Source organism: Mobula birostris, chromosome 14 (assembly GCF_030028105.1).
Source record: "Mobula birostris isolate sMobBir1 chromosome 14, sMobBir1.hap1, whole genome shotgun sequence".
Taxonomy (NCBI): domain Eukaryota; kingdom Metazoa; phylum Chordata; class Chondrichthyes; order Myliobatiformes; family Myliobatidae; genus Mobula; species Mobula birostris.
Window position 1 is genome coordinate 90,751,660 of NC_092383.1, and position 18,227 is coordinate 90,769,886.

General features: G+C 47.7%; 1 protein-coding gene across 18 annotated transcripts in view; it reads right to left on the minus strand.

The window, feature by feature from the left end:
* The window catches only part of ccnd3 (cyclin D3), a 425,735-nt gene that overhangs the window by 9,631 nt on the left and 397,877 nt on the right, over positions 1–18,227 (minus strand). The gene's annotated exons all lie outside the window — the stretch shown is intronic.

Here is an 18,227-nt window from a genome sequence, read left to right on the forward strand (position 1 = left end):
CCAGAAGACCAAAAGACAGAGGAACAGAATCAGGCCACTTGGCCCATCGAGTGTGCTGCCAGTCATTCGAGCTGGTGGCATGGCCATTTCTACCCATCGAATCTGTGCTGGCAATCCTATCAGACTGCCCTGTAATCCATTCCTCCCCCATTCAGAGGTGAACTGGATGGTTAATAGTGGGGAAATATTGACACATCCCTCCCCACCTCTCTGGTTTTAACCACTCTCTCTCTCTCTCCCCCCTCCCAGGACTGACCAGAGTCACTGACCACTCCCTCCCCCCCCAAAAACACTGACTGTTTTACTCTCTCCACAGATGCTGCCTGACCTGCTTGCAGGATATCTGCACTTTCCGGTCCCTGTTTTAGGTTCCCTCCCCTCTCCCCCTGCAGCTCGGCACGGTAGTGCGGCAGTAGGCACAAGGCTTCCTTCGCAGCGCCAGCAATCCGGGGTTCCATTTCCCACCGCTACCCGTACACGTTCTCCCCGTAACCACGTGGGCTGCAGTTTCATCCCACGTTCCAAAGATGTGCAGGTCTGTAAGCTGTGGGCATGCTATGCTGGTGCCAGAAGCACAGTGACAACTTGCCGGCTGCCCCCAGTACAACCATTGCACCGTGGTGGTCATTAATACACACCACGCATTTCACAACCTGATGGCATGAACATTGACTTCTCCAACTTCCGCTATGCCCCACCTCCCCTTGTACCCCATCCATTATTTATTTATATACACACATTCTCTCTCTCTCTCCTTTTTCTCCCTCTGTCCCTCTCACTATACCCCTTGCCCATCCTCTGGGCTTCCCCACTCCCCCTTTTCTTTCTCCCTAGGCCTCCTGTCCCATGATCCTCTCATATCCCTTTTGCCAATCAAATGTCCAACTCTTGGCTCCATCCCTCCCCCTCCTGTCTTCTCCTATCATTTTGGATCTCCCCCTCCCCCTCCCACTTTCAAATCTCTTACTAGCTCTTCCTTCAGTTAGTCCTGATGAAGGGTCTCGGCTCTCGGCCCGAAACATCGACTGTACCTCTTCCTAGAGATGCTGCCTGGCCTGCTGCATTCACCAGCAACTTTGATGTGTGTTGCACACATTTCATTGTCTGTTCCAATGTAGGTGTGACAATTAAAGTTCATTTTTTTAAAAATTTAAGACACAAGAAATTCTGCAGATGCTGGAAATTCGGAGCTACACACACACACACAAAATGCTGGAGGAACTCAGCAGTCAGGCAGCTTCTGTGGAGAGGAATAAACAGTCGACGTTTCAGGCTGAGACCCTTCTTCGGGTCTGGAAAAGAACGGGGGAGACATCACAGTAACAATGTGGGGGTGGGGGGGGAGAGAGGGGAAGGATAGCTGGAAGGTGATGGGAGGCCAGAAGATAAAAGGCCAGAGAGGAAGTAATCTGATAGAAGAGAGGAGTGGACGAGAGGAGGAAGGGAAGTGCGGTGGGGGGGGGGGGGAACGACCCGCTTTGATAGTCAACTACTTGGCCATTATCTTAAAGTGCAGCCGGTCCCTGCTTCACAAGAGGAAACATTTTATCAGCTGTAAGTTGTGTTGAAATACCTTGACAGGGGACGCACGGGACGCTGAACAAACGCACAATCCCTCCTTTACTGCACAAAGGTGCTGCTGGTCTCTCCTGGCACAACCCCACATGGGAGCGGTGCTTGGATGAGACACCGAACAAGCGAAAACTTCCTTTTCCTTCCTACTTAAGACAGTTTATACACAAGGACTAGACGGGCCGAAGGCCCATTTTCTGTGCCGTAGTGCTCTACGACCCCTGCTGTCTCTCGTTGATCAATGACTAATTTTATTTGCCATGTACATTGACATGTTTTAGGAATTTGCTGTGGTGTGTTGGTCCAGGTGTAACATGCAACAAAATAAAACACATCTAACAATTATAAAGAATTATACGAAAGATATAAAGTTGGAGGTCAAAATACCGATTTGGAATAAAATGTGCATAAATACCAGCGCATATTTACAATGTAAACTGTATTATACCAGGTACTGAAGGAAGGTCTTGGCCCGAAACATGGACCGTTTATTCACTTCCATAGATGCTGTCTGACCTGCCGAGTTCCTCCAGTATTTTGTGTGTGATGCTTTAAACCATTTTTTTCAATAAAGTGTTTACAGTGCGGTGACAGGGGTAATGGGGGAGGGGTGAGAGACTAACTGGAATGGTTGATCAGATTAATCGCCCCGGATTTTGGTGGGGGGAGGGGAAAGAAGAGGAGAAACTTTTAAGATGGCATGGTTTTTGTTTTAATAACCTAAAAAGACAGCACCTCCTTTCGAGAAAGGAGCTCTTGGAAGAGAGTTTACAGGGTGGGTGGTGTCTGCAAAGACTTTTCCTGCCTGCTTCTTTGTCTTGGACACATCCAAGTTCAGTGGTGACGGGATGCAAGGGTGCCACTCAAACACAGGTCTCTAACTGCACAAAGGGGGCGTTCCTCTCTCTAGGCACAACCCCAATGACCCCACGTAAAGATGGTCCTCAACGGAGAGCTTTCCCTTTCCTATCCTGAGAGTGAAGGTGCTCGGCTGTACACGTCTCAGTCGGGTCTCCTTGTGCTGCTGCAAGAAAGCCTCATCTTGAAGAAAATCTCTTGATGTTTTGCTGGGTGTTTTAAAGAAAAATAATTCTCACAGTTCACCAACGACGAAGACACATTCCCAGAAAAGATGACTAAGCTAACCGAATTTCCCCAGCGTCGGTTCACAGCTCTCCCTTCGAATCACTGCATTTGTACATCACCACGCAGAACATTACAAGTGAGTGGGCGGCTGAAATGGTCACTGAACCATGTTAATCTTTCGAGTTAACTCATCTCCTTTGTACATGTAATTCACCTCATGGAACTGAACTGTACCAGCTTTCTCACATCCTGACAATCAAAGCTTGCAGAACAATTAAGCTACAATTCCACTACAATACTGAGCTACTCTTTTCACTGCAGGTCTAGATTCTCTTCTCCTCACCTCCCTTTGGTTCCCCCCCAACTTTCCTTTCTGAAATGGTCCACCTTCCTCTCCTATCAGATTCCTCATTCTTCAGCCCTGTACCTCTTCCATCTATCACCTTGTACCCCTACACCTCCCCCATACCTTCTCCCCCTCCCCCCACCCCCATTTCCAGTCCCGGTGAGGCCAGGGGCCTGTGTGGAGCTGCGCTCAACCTCTCCTATCCACGTACCTTTTCAACCTGATTGCACCTGGCCCTGCCCCTTCTGCCAGCAGCTCCTTCTAGATACCCACCAACCGCTGTATGGATGAAGTTGCCCCTGGGGTTTCCTAAATCTTTCCCTTCTCACCTTAACCCAGTGATCTTTAGTTTGGAACTCCCCTACAATAGGCAACAGGTGGCGGGGTGGAGATACGTTTCTACCGAAGGTGGTGTGAGGCGCTCCTTCCCTCCGCTAGCCTGTAGGTCACCCTTGGGCAAGGTGTGGTACCCACTTGGCCGCCCTGATCAGGTGACGGATGGACATATGAGCAGCCGGTTCATATCACAAGTCCTGGTTATGTGACCACTGATGATGCCAGGCAACCTCTGCAGAGTATTGATAATGGCTGGGGTCACCCGTCTTGCTAGGAGTCGTTCAATTCTTGTTTGGGGGATTTTCACCCATTCTTCCTTGCAAAAGGCTTCTAGTTCTGTGAGGTTCTTGGGCCATCTTGCATGCACTGCTCTTTTGAGGTCTATGCACAGATTCTCGATGATGTTTAGGTCAGGGGAATGTGACTCTTGAGGTAGTCCACTGTGGATTTTGAAGTGTGTTTAGGATTATCCCGTTGTGGAAGCCATCCTCTTTTCATCTTCGGTTTTTTTAATAGACGGTGTGATGTTTGCTTCCAGAATTTGCTGGTATTTAATTGAATTCATTCTTCCCTCTACCAGTAAGTGTTCCCAGTGCCACTGGCTGCAACACAAGCCCAAAGCATGATCGATCCACCCCCGTGCTTAACAGTTGGAGAGGAGTTCTTTTCATGAAATTCTACACCCTTTTTTCTAAAAACATACCTTTGCTCATTGTGGCCAAAAAATTCTATTTTAACTTCATCAGTCCACAGGACTTGTTTCCAAAATACATCAGGCTTGTTTAGATGTTCCTTTGAACCTTTTGATTAGAACTTCTTGGAAATAAAAAAAAGTTTTCTTGCTTAAAATATTAATGAAATGTGTCACCTTTAACTTTATGCCTTTTGGAAATCAGTTCATATTTTACTTGCTCAGGTATTCACAGTAACAGAAACTTTGACCAGGGGTGCCCAAACTTTTGCATACCACTGTATACACTTCATGACTTTTTAAACCCTTTGCAAGGTCACCCCTTCTTTGTTCCAGGGGAAGCAGTTACAGTCTACCCAGCATCTCCATACAACACAAGCCTTCCAGTCCAGGGAACATCCGCGAGTCATTTTTGTATCTCTTCCTTGTGACTAAAATCCCACCCGTCACAAAAATCACAGCTGCACATCCTTCCTTAAAACCTGTGGAAAGGGTCCTTCCAATCCAGAGTTCCCATCTCCACCTTGGACAAGTAAGCCCATTACAAATGGCTCCCGCACTCACTTGCCAGGCAGATTTCAGCTTCAAGCCCAGCACAAAGATCTAGCCGACACCCCTACCGCGGGACTTGCAGAGCTTGTGAAACCGAACCCACACTGACCTTCCTGCGTGGCGCGCACACACACACACAAAATGCTGGAGGAACCCAGCAGGTCGGGTGGCACCTACGGACACAGACAAACAGCTGGCGAGATCCTCAATCGGGACCAACCTCCCTGCGTCGATTTGCAAGCCTGACCTCCGCGCTGCCTGGCGTTTTCCCGATGTCGCGTGCACTTCCGGTTTCCTACCACATCCCAGAGACGTGCCGCGTGGTGGGTTACTTTGTCGTGGTAAATTGCCCCCACTTGTGGACATGTGTCAGAATCTGGTGAGAGCTGATGAGAACGTGGGGGGCGGGGTAAGAGAGGAGGGGACTGCGTCGCGTAGAACAATTAGTGGGAAACAGGGGTTACCCTGTGAGCCAGCCTAGACTCAAATGGGCTAAATGGCCTTCCCAGTTCCTGGAGGAAGAACGCACCAGTAAACTTCAGCCCGGCTGTCAAATCCGTAGGAACTCGTGTTCAGTTCCGGTGACCTCATTATAGGAAGAATATGCAATCTTTGGAGAGGGTGCAGAGATTTACCAGGACGGAAATTGATTAGAGAGCATATCTTAGGTTGAGCAAGCTAGGACTTTTCTCTTTGAGAGAGAGAGTACACGATAAGAGGCACAGACAGACTACCAGCAACACTTTCTCAGCGCGGAAATGGCTAATACAAGAGGCTCTGATTTTAAGAAGACTGGAGGAAAGTATTGGATGTCAGAAGCAAGTTTTTTTTTAAAATTAGAGAGTGGTGGTTGCATGGAATGTACCCCAGTAGAGGCTGATACACCACAGCACTGTACCAGCCCTTCGGTCTCATGGACCTCATGAACCATAGAAGACTGCCAGGCCTTTCTTCTGCGCAGATACGGCTGCTGCCCAGGTTGGGACCCAGCTGGGTGTGAACTCAGGACCATCTGCCTTGAAGTCCGGTGCTGATACCACTACACCACCATCCAGCTGTAGTCAGCACAATATCGACCCTTTAATCTACTCTAAAATCAATCTATTCCTTCCTTCCCACATAGGCCCCAATTTTCCTATCACCCACGTGCCTGTCAAAGATGATACATAAATAGAGAGCTGATGATACATTAGGGACAATTAAAAGCATTTCACACCCTTTGCTTCTTTGGAACTTGATATAATGAATCAATAATTCCTTCAATTTAAAACAATATAAATAAACCAGTTCTAACATCTGCAAATCATTGCTAACTCCACATTGCCAACACTGCATTAGAAATCGGAAAAGGAAACGTGATGGTGTATGATCATGAAATATATCTAACACACCAACGAGGTAGAGCCTTTTGAGCGCAGGTCAAATTCCTTTGCGCGCTAGTAGCATAAGACGTCTGCGCACGCACAAGCGCACAGCTCAGAAGGAACGTTGGTTACATTAATTTTGGAGTAGGTTAAAAGGTTGGCAAAAGTGCTATACTGTTATATAAACTGTTACAGCTCTCAATACCAACAATGCAAAAAAAACAGCAAACTCCTTTGTAGAAAGCACAACTTTCTGATTGAACACCTTCCCAACAGGAGGTGTGTTGTTTGGCTGACTGCAGTTTTGGGCACCACACAGGGACAAGCGCGATAATTAGCACGCTGCAAAATTAAATGAAGGATTATTTTAATTAAAATGATCCTTTAAATTTCATGCAAGCAGGAAAGTTGGGCAAGACAAGAACTAGAGGTCAGAGGTTAAGGGTGAAAGATGAAATAATTAAGGGGAAACTGAGGAGGTGCTTCTTTAGTTAAAGGGTGGTGAGAAAGTGGAACAAGCTGCCAGACGACATGGAGGATGCAGGTTCAATTTCAATATTTAAGAGAAGTTTGGAAAGGTACATGGATGGGAGGGGTATGGAGAGTGCAGGGCCTGTTTCTGACTGTAGTGTTCTTTGACTCGATAAGGAACTTTTGAGTGGCATAGTGAGTGCTCCCTACAACTTCAGTCTCCCTTGGAGAATTTCCTGTGACTTTGTTCAAGTGCAGTGACAGAAAAAGTAGACTGGGCTGCAGCAAGAGCATGGCGAGTTCAAAACCTGGGGAATTTAAATTCAAACCATTAAATAAATCTGCGATTTAAAAGAAGACAGCAACCATAATATAGAAACTACTGAAATGAGGCACAGACGCATCTAGTTTACAAATACAGAAACACTCAAGAACTTAGCCAGACATGCAGCAGCTATGGAAAGAGAAACCAGTTGATATTTCAGGTCGGGGACCCTTGCTCAGAACTGGTGAATGAATGACCGTCAATGAAGGAAGCCGGCTATATTTGGTCTGGTCTGGTATATATGCAATGCAAGAACCATCATTAGGGTTAACTCCTGACACCCACTGTTGCTCAGGACCATTATTGTTGGAGATACAAGAGCCAGGAGGCACTTGAACCTGGAGCAACAAACTACACAGTGGGTCAGGCAGCATCCGTGGTGAGAAATAGGCTGACATATTGGATCAAGATCCCTTTATCTGGGGACCAGCAACATCCATGTCCTGGGGGGTGGGGGGGAGAGATGTAGTTCAGTAACTTCATAAACACAATAGATTCTGCGACTGGAAGACCAAAGTAGCATACATAAAATACAGGAGGAACTCAGCAGGTCAGGCTGTATCTAGCGAGGGGAATAAACAGTCTACTTCTGGGCCGAGACCCTTCATCAGGACTGAAAGTGAAGGGTGAAGAAGCTAGAAAAAGGCAGAAACAACCTTCTTATTGTTGTTATCATTATTATTCTTTTGTCACAGCCAGTCAAAAAACCTCCTTACTCTGACTTATTCTGCACAGGTCAGATCTGGAATTGCTTATTTCCTGATGATGCCGCTGACCTGAATTTTCCAACTGGTTTGCCAGAAGTTCTCGGACTAAGCGTCAGCCTCCAGCTCTGTGGGAGAGGCGGGGACAAATCGTCCTATCCTGGGATGGGAATCAAATCGCACTCCCAACAGTTGTCGGTACATCCAACAGCAAGAGATTCTGCGGGTGCTGGAAATGCAGAACAGCACACTCACGCAGAATGCTGGAGAACCTCAGCGGGGTCAGGCACCATCTACTGAAAGGAGAAAAGAGTTGACCTTTCAGGCCGAGACTCTCATCAGGACTGGAAAGGAAGAGGAAAGCAGCCAGAATGAGAAGGTGGGAGAGAGTGTGTGTGTGTGTGTGTGTGTGTGGTGGCGGTGGAAGCTTGGCAGGTGATAGGTGAGATCAGGTGAGTGGAAAGGAAGGTGAGTGGGTGAGTTGCTAGAACCACAAACTTCCTGACATATAGAATCATAGAAAAGTAGAGCACAGAAACAGGCCCTTCGGCCCATCTAGTCTGTGCCAGACCATTTAAACTGCCTATTCCCATCAACCTGCACAGGGACCATAGCCTACCATACTCCTATCATCTATGTTCTCTTCAAACGTTTCCAACCTGGGATGACTCATCTTTTAAGTACTTATACGTCACCCTATACAACAATGAGATTTGTTTTCTTGTGGACGTGCACAGTCAATCTAAGAAAGACAACACGGCTGTGGACCCGAGCCTTTTTGCAATGCAGTAGTACCACAATACAATTGTGACGCTGAAGCCTTTCGTGGAAAGCTGCTCTGGGAGGAGACTGGGGCCGAGAGGAAAATTGGATCAGCCATGATGAAGTGGCGGAGCAAACTCGATGGGCCAAATGGCCTAATTCTGCTCCTGTATCTTATGGTCTCATTTGGCAGATTAGGGACATGGCATGAGGGGAAAAAAGTGAAAGCAGAATTAAAGAACGTTGCCAGTATATCTTTAGGCTGGAGTACTACACTATCACATAATGCGACAATCAAGAGGCTTTACCTCATTGGTAAGACAACTTAAAAGAGAAGGCTATCTATTCTTACCAGGAATTCGAAATAAATGGTTCAAGGTTCAAACTGCACGGCAGAGGAAGTGGTAAACTCAAAATAGAACCTCCACTACGTCATTACTAAGAATTCTCACCTCCTGCACGGTGGAAATACAAGTGACAGCACCTATCCAGCTGAAATGTTATACAATCGAACCAATTCACTACTTCAAGCCAACACCTAAACTGAAACTCCTTGCTACTGGCATTAAAGGGCCAGCTTCATCAAGCCCCTCGCTACTTTACGAGAGCACACTTCATCTCTTCACTGAACCTGCCCCATTTATCAATGGGGGCAGTGACACAGAGGATAGTGTTTCAGTCAGTACTGTTGAAGTCTGTTGTCATTTAACGATATACATGTATACTGTCAAATGAGATGTTTCTCCGAACCAGGGTATAAAGCACTGTAGTACACAGAATACACATAACTTATGAAAGTAAGGATGAAATCTACAGATGGATTACACATAAATAAAGTGCATAAATTAACTATTGTAAGATACGGATAGATTAACTGGTGACGCTTCGAATACAAAGAGAGGGAGTTCAGAAGCCTGAAGGCCTGAGGGAAGCAACTGTTTCCCAATCTACTTCTGACGAAGGGTCTCGGCCCGAAGTGTCGACTGTGCCTCTTCCTATACATGCTGCCTGGCCTGCTGCGTTCACCAGCATTTTTTTTTTTATGCGTGTTGCTTGAATTTCCAGCATCTGCAGATTTCAGAGGATGCTGAATGGATGGATTCTCGATAATATTAAGGGTCCTGCGTATGCAGCGCTCCTGATAAACGTCCCCGAGATCCCTATGATCTTCTCGGCCATTCTCACAGTCCTGTAGAGGGACCACCAGCCCAATGCTTGCCTGCTATCATTCCAGATGGAGATGCAACCTCTCAGGACAGTCTCGGTGGTGCTCCTATAAAACGCAGTAAAGATCCACCACAGGAAATTTACCCTGGTGTGAAAAAAAACTTAATAACTGAAATGGTGTTGCGGGGGGGGGAGTGAAGAAAGGAACTCTCAACAGAGAACATATTCACACCCTCAAGATCTGTGTTCAGTACTGACATCCTAATAGTCATGTTTTTAGAAAAATCTGTGACTTTCGTGCTGGAAGGGGAGAGAAAGAATGCGAAAACAGTTTAAAAAAAAGCTGATCTTTACTGCCAGATATCACTAAGAACGCAACCTTCCATCTGTTCCCTTTTCAAGCAGACTGCCCCACGAGCCAGCGCACACAAACATCTAAGTGGCTGGTTTTGTCCGTGTCCCGTAACTTTAGACGGAGCCAGATTTCATTCACCCATTGCCATCCATTGTGCACCATTTGCTTCAGGTTCTTGGCTTCACAATGCCCGGGCACATCCCTCAAAGAGAGAAAGCTTTCTCTCCTAATCTTCAACAGCTGTCCAGGAGGGAAGCAGCTGAGAAGCCAAAAGAGAACAACTTTCCGAAAGGGGGGGGGTGAAGAGAACAGAAACTTTCAGCTCGCCGCAGCGCAGGTAACAGCAGGGCTTGAGTGGTATTGAGTGCTCGACGGAGAGAGAGATGAAAGAGCAAGAACAATACTCTCGAGGTAAACTCATCCCGATCTTTCTCCTTCAGGATGAATAGCAGAACAAGAGCCTTCGGGGGGTTGCTGCATTATAATTGGTTCCAATTACCACGATCAAAGGAGATGCAGGAAACTATACTCTCAAATAGCCTGTGTTACTGCTTTCCAATTCCACCCCCTCCCCTCCTAACGTCCACTGCTGTTTTTTAAATTCAAATTAAGAACAGAGACAGAAGAGATAGACAACTAAACGATCTTCAGAGGTTTACAGAATATACCCTCAGTGATCACTTTATTTGGTATCTCCTGAGTGTACGTCCACAGTCTCCTGCCGACGTAGTCCATCGGCAAGGTTCAACGTGTGGTGCGTTCGGAGGTGATCCTCTGCACACCACTGTTGTGTGACGCGTGGTTATTTGAGTTACTGTCAGCTTGAACCAGCCAGGCCGTTCTCCTCTGACCTCTCGTTAACAAGGCGTCCTCACCACAGAACTGCCGCTCACTGGATAGTTTTCTTGTCTTTTGCACACCATTCTCCGCTGTGCGTGAACATCCCAGGAGATCAGCAGTTTCTGAGATACTCAAACCACCTCATCTGGTGCCGACAATCATTCTACGGTCAGAGGTCACTTTGATTATATTTCTTTCCCACTCTGTTTGGTTTAAACAGCAACTGAACCTCTTGACCATGTCAGCAAGCTTTTAAGCGTTGAAATGCTGCCACATGATTGGTTGATTAGATATTAATGGGCAGGTGCACAGGTGTACCTAACCAAGCGGCCGCTGAGCGTAAATAATAGTGGATGTGTGCTGACGGTAAGCACTCACAGCACTGACCACAATCGGGAACAAGTCCCCAATAAGGACAATCGACACTCACGCACTTGGCTCCCAACTCGCATGAGCCCTCACTTAAATTCCACCTGAACACAGGCAAAACTGAAGAGCTGATTACCAATTTCAGGAAGAGGAAGGACGATGGAAGTGCACCATATTGGGAAATTGGTGATGGAGAGGGTCAACAGCTTTCAACTCCCTCTTTACTTGAGATACAGCACAGTAACAGATCCTTCCAACCCAATGAGCCCACGCCAATTAGACCCATGTGACCAAGTAACCTCCTAACCTGTACTTCTTTGGAATGTGGGAGGAAACCAGAGCACTCGGAGGAAACCCACGTAGTCAAGGAGAGAATATACAAACTCCTTACAGGCAGTGGTGGGAATTGAACCCAAGTTGCTGGCACTGTAATAGTTAATAATAGTGTTAACACTAACAGCTACACTACCGTGCCAACCAAGTTTTATTACTCAGTTTTGCAATACAACAAATTTCATGATATACGCTGGTGATATTAACCCTAGTGGGCACGTGGCCAAGTGGTTAAGGCATTCGACTAGCGACCTGAAGGTCGTGAGTTTGAGCCCCAGACGAGGCAGCACATTGTGTCCTTGAGCAAGGCACTTAACCACACATTGCTCTGCAATGACACTGGTACCAAGCTGTATGGGTCCTAACACCCTTCCCTTGGACAACATCGAGGGGAGACTTGCAGCATGGGCAACTGCCGGTCTTCCATACAACCTTGGCCAGGCCTGTGCCCTGGAGAGTGAAGACTTTCCAGGTGCAGATCCATGGTCTCGCAAGACTAACGGATGCCTTATTAAACCCGATTCTGACGAATTTATGATTTTCTTGTAAATATTGTTTCTGATGCTCTATGCCTGTGATTCTGCTGCAAGTAAGTTTTTCCGTTGCATTTGTACACACACAGACTTGTGCAAAATGCATTCAAATTGACTTTAAAGCAGGGAGCAGTTGTCATGGTATTGGACGTGGTGTCTCCTGGTCTAGCAACAGGGGTGAGTGGGCACGCACCACCAAGCCTGGGCAGTGGAAGGCACCACCAGAGTTGGGATGTTCAAGCTTCCAGTTAGCAGGTGTCTCTGGTTAAGCAAGATCCCAGGAGGGATAATAGTGCCAGGTTCAGTCTCAGTGGGGTTGGGGGAAAAGGCATTTAAATGAAGACCTTATAAACTCACAAAGGGTACAGGTAGGCTGGATGGTCATCATTTTCCCAGGATGGGGGGGGGGGGGGGGGGGAGTCTAAAATAGAGGGTGTACAGGATTAAGGTGAGAGGGAAAAAATGGTGATGGGTATATAGAACGAGCTGCCATGGGTAGGTTCAATCACTTTAAGACATTTGGAAGGTACTTTGATAGAAAAAGATAGGGGCAAAATGCAGGCAAATTGGACTGGCTCAGGTAGACAACTTCGTCAGTATGGACGTTGGGTGAAAGGGCCTATTCCTGTGCTGTGTGAGCTAGGCCCAGATGCTTTGAACTCCTTCTGGGTGGTTACCATGGGAACTGATGCCTTCCCTCCATTTCCGGTTCAGGTGGCAGCCTCGCACCCACCCACCAAGTCAGGACAGTCTGGCAACACTCCGAATGTAACACTAATAAGCCAACTGCCAACAGCACTGATGTTGTGGTCTGGTATGACGTTCGCCAACGTGTCAGGGCCCATCTCTCCGCCCCCACTGGTACTATCGACAGAAGGTGCCGCATTCAACGATTCTCACCGTCCAGGCCGCGCATCTTTTCACAGCTTTAATCAGGCGCCGCGGTACGGCAGCAGCTAGCATGACGTTATTACAGCTTGGGGTGGAGTTCGTAGTTCGATCCCGGTGAACCCCGTAAGGAGTCTGTACAGCCTTCCCTTGCAATGTGTGGGTTTCCTCTGGGTGCTCCGGTTTCCTCCCACAGTCCAAAGATATACTGGTTAGTAGATTAATTAGTCATTGTAAATTGTCCGCTGATCAGGTTAGAGTTGCGTTGGGACAGTTGGGCAGCCTGGCTCAAAGGGCCAGATGGGCCTATTCTGTACTGCACCTCAAAATAAATAAATAATTAAACCAGGCTGGAGGCGCAGCAGCCTGAAGTCTCACACAATCAGGTTCAAGAACAGCTACTTCCTGCCAACTGCTCAGTTCTTGAACCAAATGGCAAAGCCTTGATCACCGCGGTTTAGCAGCATGATAGTCACTGATAAAACTATGTACTAAAATAAGCTTTGCTTTTATTTCTAATTGCATTTATCTTACGGTTGGGGTGGGAGAGAAGTGAGAATGACCACGGTGGGTGGGGTCTATGTTGACTGCTTTGCTGAGGCAGTGGTCAGTGTAAACAGTGCCTATAGAGGGGAGGCTGGCTTTCATGCTACGGAACTGGAAGAATTGGAAGATGGACAGTCCAGGGCCCCGCCAGGCCAGAGCACTGGGTCTGCAGATCTCTGTGGTGGTCGAAGGCCCAAAGTCTGCGCGTCCGAATCAAGAGCCTGCTGTAGGCTGAAGAACACAGACTAATTTTGGGGCCGGAGAATGGTGTGTGCATGCGGGAGAAACAGGCTTGTTTTTGTTGCTTGTGTTCTGCCGAGCAGCGTGGAGACGCTGGAACGTGTGTCGACACTTGCGGGCTGCCCCCAGCACCTCCTTGGGCCCATTGGCTGTTCATGCAAATGACACATTTCGCTGCACGTTTCCGTGTACAAACGGCCCAACGTGTCACCCGCGCCAGCCTAGCTGCCATCAAGGACGTAGATACAGAAAAATGCTGGAGAACGGCCGGCTGTATCAGGAAGAATCGCTCCTCAGCTCCAACTCAGACTGTGTGTCCTACTCCCATCGAGGAGGAGGCTACATATCATCCACAACAGGACCACCAGACTCAAAAACAGTTACTTTCCCGCAAGCCATCAGGCTAATCAACACCTTCGCCCATTAACCCACCCGCCACAACATACACATCGCCTACAGTCACTTTATGTAACACACGCAAAATACTGGAGGAACTCGGGTCAGGCAGCATCTACAGAAATGAAAACAGTCAACTTTTCAGGCTGAGACCTTTCATCAGGACCCTGGTACGTGTTACACTGGATGTTCGGCACAGCATTGAGGGCTGAAGGGCCTGTATTGTGCTGTAGGTTTTCTATGTTTCTATTTCCAGCATCTGCACACTCCCTGGTGTCACATGCTCATACGGTACAATCAGTCCATGTATTTCAAATAATTGCACGTGTTTTATAGAATTGCTTTTCTGTACACGTGAGTGTTTTTAAACTGTGTTCATGCTTGTGTGTTTTTATGCCGCACCGGATCTGGAGTAACAATCATTCTGTTCTCCTTAACACTCGTGTAGTGAAGAACGTCCAGTCTTGAATCTTTCCTATTCCCCTTCCGGAATATCGAACCATGTCGTCCTCGTGCCAAGGCCATCCTCAGGGTGAAGGAGCAACACCTCATATTCCATCTGGATAGCCTCCAACCTGATGGTGTGACTACTGACGTCTGCTCCCGGCGAACAATAATAACCCCCCCATCCCCCAGACCTTTTACTTCTTCTCACCTGCCTACTACTTCCTCCTCCCCTTTCTATTATCCACTCTCCTCTCATGTCCAACCCTTCCACTTTTTCCAGCCCCCACCTGGCTTCACCCGTCACCTTCCAGCTAGCGCCTCCCCCCACCCCCCAACTTTTAATTCAGGCATCTCGCCCCATTCCCTCTCAGTCCCGAAGGAGGGACTCAGCCCGAAATGTTGACTGTTTACTCTTTTCTAGAGATGCTGCCTAACCCGCTGAGCACACCCCACCCCCCGGCATTACGTTTATCAATCTTGGATCTCGGTAACAAGTGCGATTAGGCGGGAGGAGAGAGCGCAGCGCGCCGCGCGTGCGCAGCCCTCCGGTGAAAAATGATATTGTATCCTTTAAATAGGGGCCGTGGACAATTCTGATTTGATGGAGAATGGATGTGAAAGCATAGAGGAACATCTGGACAAATTTCTGAAACACCCATTCGCTGCTGTCGTTACTGCACGGTCAGGAATCTTTCGGAGGGAAGGCCTCAAAATCCCCAGCTTTGCCTGCTGTTGGGGACCGAGAAGGAGGTTGAATCGTTTGGATAGAGATGGCGCTCAGTACTCGGTGTCGGAGAGCTGATCAGAGCTCCAAGTTTTCGGATGACTCAGAGTCGGACCGTGGTCGGGTATGGCAGGGAGAGTTTTTCTTCCTTCTCCCGTCTGCGTGAGATGTGGGACATTTGAGAGACTTTGAACTTTTACTGTGCTCATGGACTTCTTCATCAAGTTATGGTATTGTTGCACTGTTGTAACTATATGTTAAAATTATGTGGTTTTGTTAGTTTTTTTCAGTCTTGGTCTGTCCTGTGTTTTTGTGGTATCACACTGGAGGAAATATTGTATCATTTCTTAATGCATGCATTACTAAATGACAATAAAAGAGGACTGCGTGTCTTCATAATCTAATCTAAAAGCCATACACCTTTTCTAATTACTGTAACGTCAGGTATTCCCCAATCCTGTTTAGCAACCGGCAAAATAATCGTCAGCAGGAGCAGCCACGGATTGTATATTCCGAGAGTGCTGACGGGCATGAGCTTCTTTGACACATCCATCTAAAGAACCTCTCGGTGGTTACCGTCAGGCATACAGCAGTCGGGCTGAAGCTCCTGAGATGAGTCATGATCACTGTGCGTTGTGCAATTCACAGCACTGCTGTCAAAAAAAAAACCACTACTCAGGCTCATTGACCAACCTTGTCCAAAGTACCCGTACAACCCGCCTGACTGCACAGTGGGCTTGGATAGCTGCCTGCAGTTCCACTGAGGCGGCTGCACAGAGTTTGAGAACCTGCTCTCGGCGTGACCGGTTCTTTCTAAGGCATTGGCCAGACTGCACTTGTGGAGTATTGAGAGCAGGTCTGGGCCCCTTACCTTAAAAAAAAGAATGTGCTGACATTGGAGAGGGTCTGGAGGAGGCTCACGAAAATGAAAGGGTTAACGTATGAGGCGTGCTCAATGGTCCTGGGCCTGTGCAGTTGAGAAGAATGAGGAGCGATCGCATTGAAATCTATTAATACTGACAGGCCTAGCCAGAGTGGACGTGGAGAGGAGTTTTCCTGTAATGGGGCAAGTCTAGGACCAAAGGCACAGCCTCAGAATACAAGACCGTTTCTCTGGAACAGACATGGAGGAATTTCTTCAGCTGGAGACGGCTGTGGAGGCCAAGCTAGCGGACATATTTAAGGCAGAGGTTGATAGATTCTTGCTTAGTCAGGGTGTCAAAGGTTACGGAGAGAAGTCAGGAGAATGGGGTTGAGGGGGATAATAAATCAGCCATGATGGAATGGTACAGCAAGCTCAATGGGCTGAATGGCCTAATTCTGCTCTGACCTATGACCTTCCAAGGAGCAGACGATGCTGTTTCACAGCACCTTGCTGGTACCCCACTCTCTGCGGGATTACAGGTTTGACAGGGACCAGCTCGGCATTTATTGCCCCTCGCTGAAAGCCCTTCAGAGGTGCAGGTGAGCTGCCTGCTGGCGATGGACTCCTTCAATGCGGTCAGGGAAGTCTCTCCAGGATTTGAACCCAGCAAGAGTGAAGCAACAGCAATGCATTACTGAGTCCGCGTGGTTTGCAACTCCAGAGAAAAACTGGAATAATGTTCCTCCCTCTAACTGGTGTGCAAGAATCTTGTGCCGTGCAATTTTATTTTGCCCAGCGACAACGACATGCGTGCACCGAATAATTCTTCCAATAAAAACAGTATAAACAAACCAGACACATTATCACAAACTCCACGCTGTCAACACTGTGTCCGCATCAGAAACCGAAAAGGAAATGTGATTGTGTGCGATTATGAAATATACTCAACTTGCCGAGGGAGAGGGTGGCACCTTTTGTTTGTGCAGTTTAAGTTCCCGTGCGCGCTAGCAGCAAAAGATGTGTACTGTGTGCACCTTCAAGGGAACACTGAACTAGAAGGGCAGCCCCATTTGCCTGAGCCCCTGATCTTCTTGGTTGCTGTCTGAAAGTCCCAAAGCAAGGGTTTGACTTGGAAACATTTCCTTTTTGACTCCCGTAGACCAGCATGCACAAAAAGGAGTTGACCGTGGATTGCAGGATAGCCCCTATTAACATCAATGGGGTTGTAGTTGAGAAGGTGAATAGTTTCAAGTTTCTTGGTATACACATCGCCGAGGATCACACCTGCACTGTACATACCGGCTATGTGGTGGAAAAGCACAACAGCGCCCCTTTCTCCTCAGATGGCTGAAGATGTTTGGTGCGAGTCCCCAGATCCTCAGGGCTTCCTACAGGGGCACCATCGAGAGCATCCTGTCACTGCCCGGTACAGGAACCTTACTACCCTCGATGGCAGGGCACAGCAGAGAGTGGCGCCGACAGCTGTAGATGTGAACTTTCCTCCATTCAGGACATTTACAGCAGCAGGTGCGTAAAAAAGGGCCTGGAGGATCATGAGAGAGTCCAGCCACCCCAACCACAAACTGTTTCAGCTGCTTCCATCCGGTAAACAGAACCACAGCATTAAAGCCAGGACCAACGGGCTCCGGGACAGCTTCTTCCACCAGGCCATCAGATTTATCAATACACATTGATCTGATTGTGTATTTGACTGTACATGCATGTATACAAAACAATTATGTATGCAACCAGTGTTCGGGCAATATCCTCCCGTGTTCCCCTTCCTTATTCCTTGTACACTACAATGGAGACACAACAAAAAGATTTTTACTCCCTTGGATGTAAGAAATAAACAAATAAATGCTGCCCGACTCACTGGGCTCCCCCAGACGATGGTGCTTGGCTCCAGATTCCAGCATCCGCAGTCCCTTGCGTCTCCCTAGATTTGGGAAGTGCCCGGTTTATTAAGTGCAACGAGTCTGGCCGGTGGATACTCTGCGACCACGGCGGAGGGGAGTGAATTTGAGGTGAATTTAGCAAAACATAATACCACACATTGCAGACCCTTCAGCCAATGTTTCATCCACTCCACAATCAATCTAGCTCTTTTCTCATATACGCCTCCTAGCCCTCCATTTTTTCTTTCATCCACGTGCCCTCTATGAGTCTCGTAAGTGTCCCGAATGTACCTGCCTATCTACTGCCACCCTCAGCAGTGTTTTCCTTGCATTTCCCACTCGCGGTGTAAGACACTTAACTCCGACATCCCCTCTACACTTCCCTTCTGCTCTGCTTAAAAGCTGTCAGCAATTGTC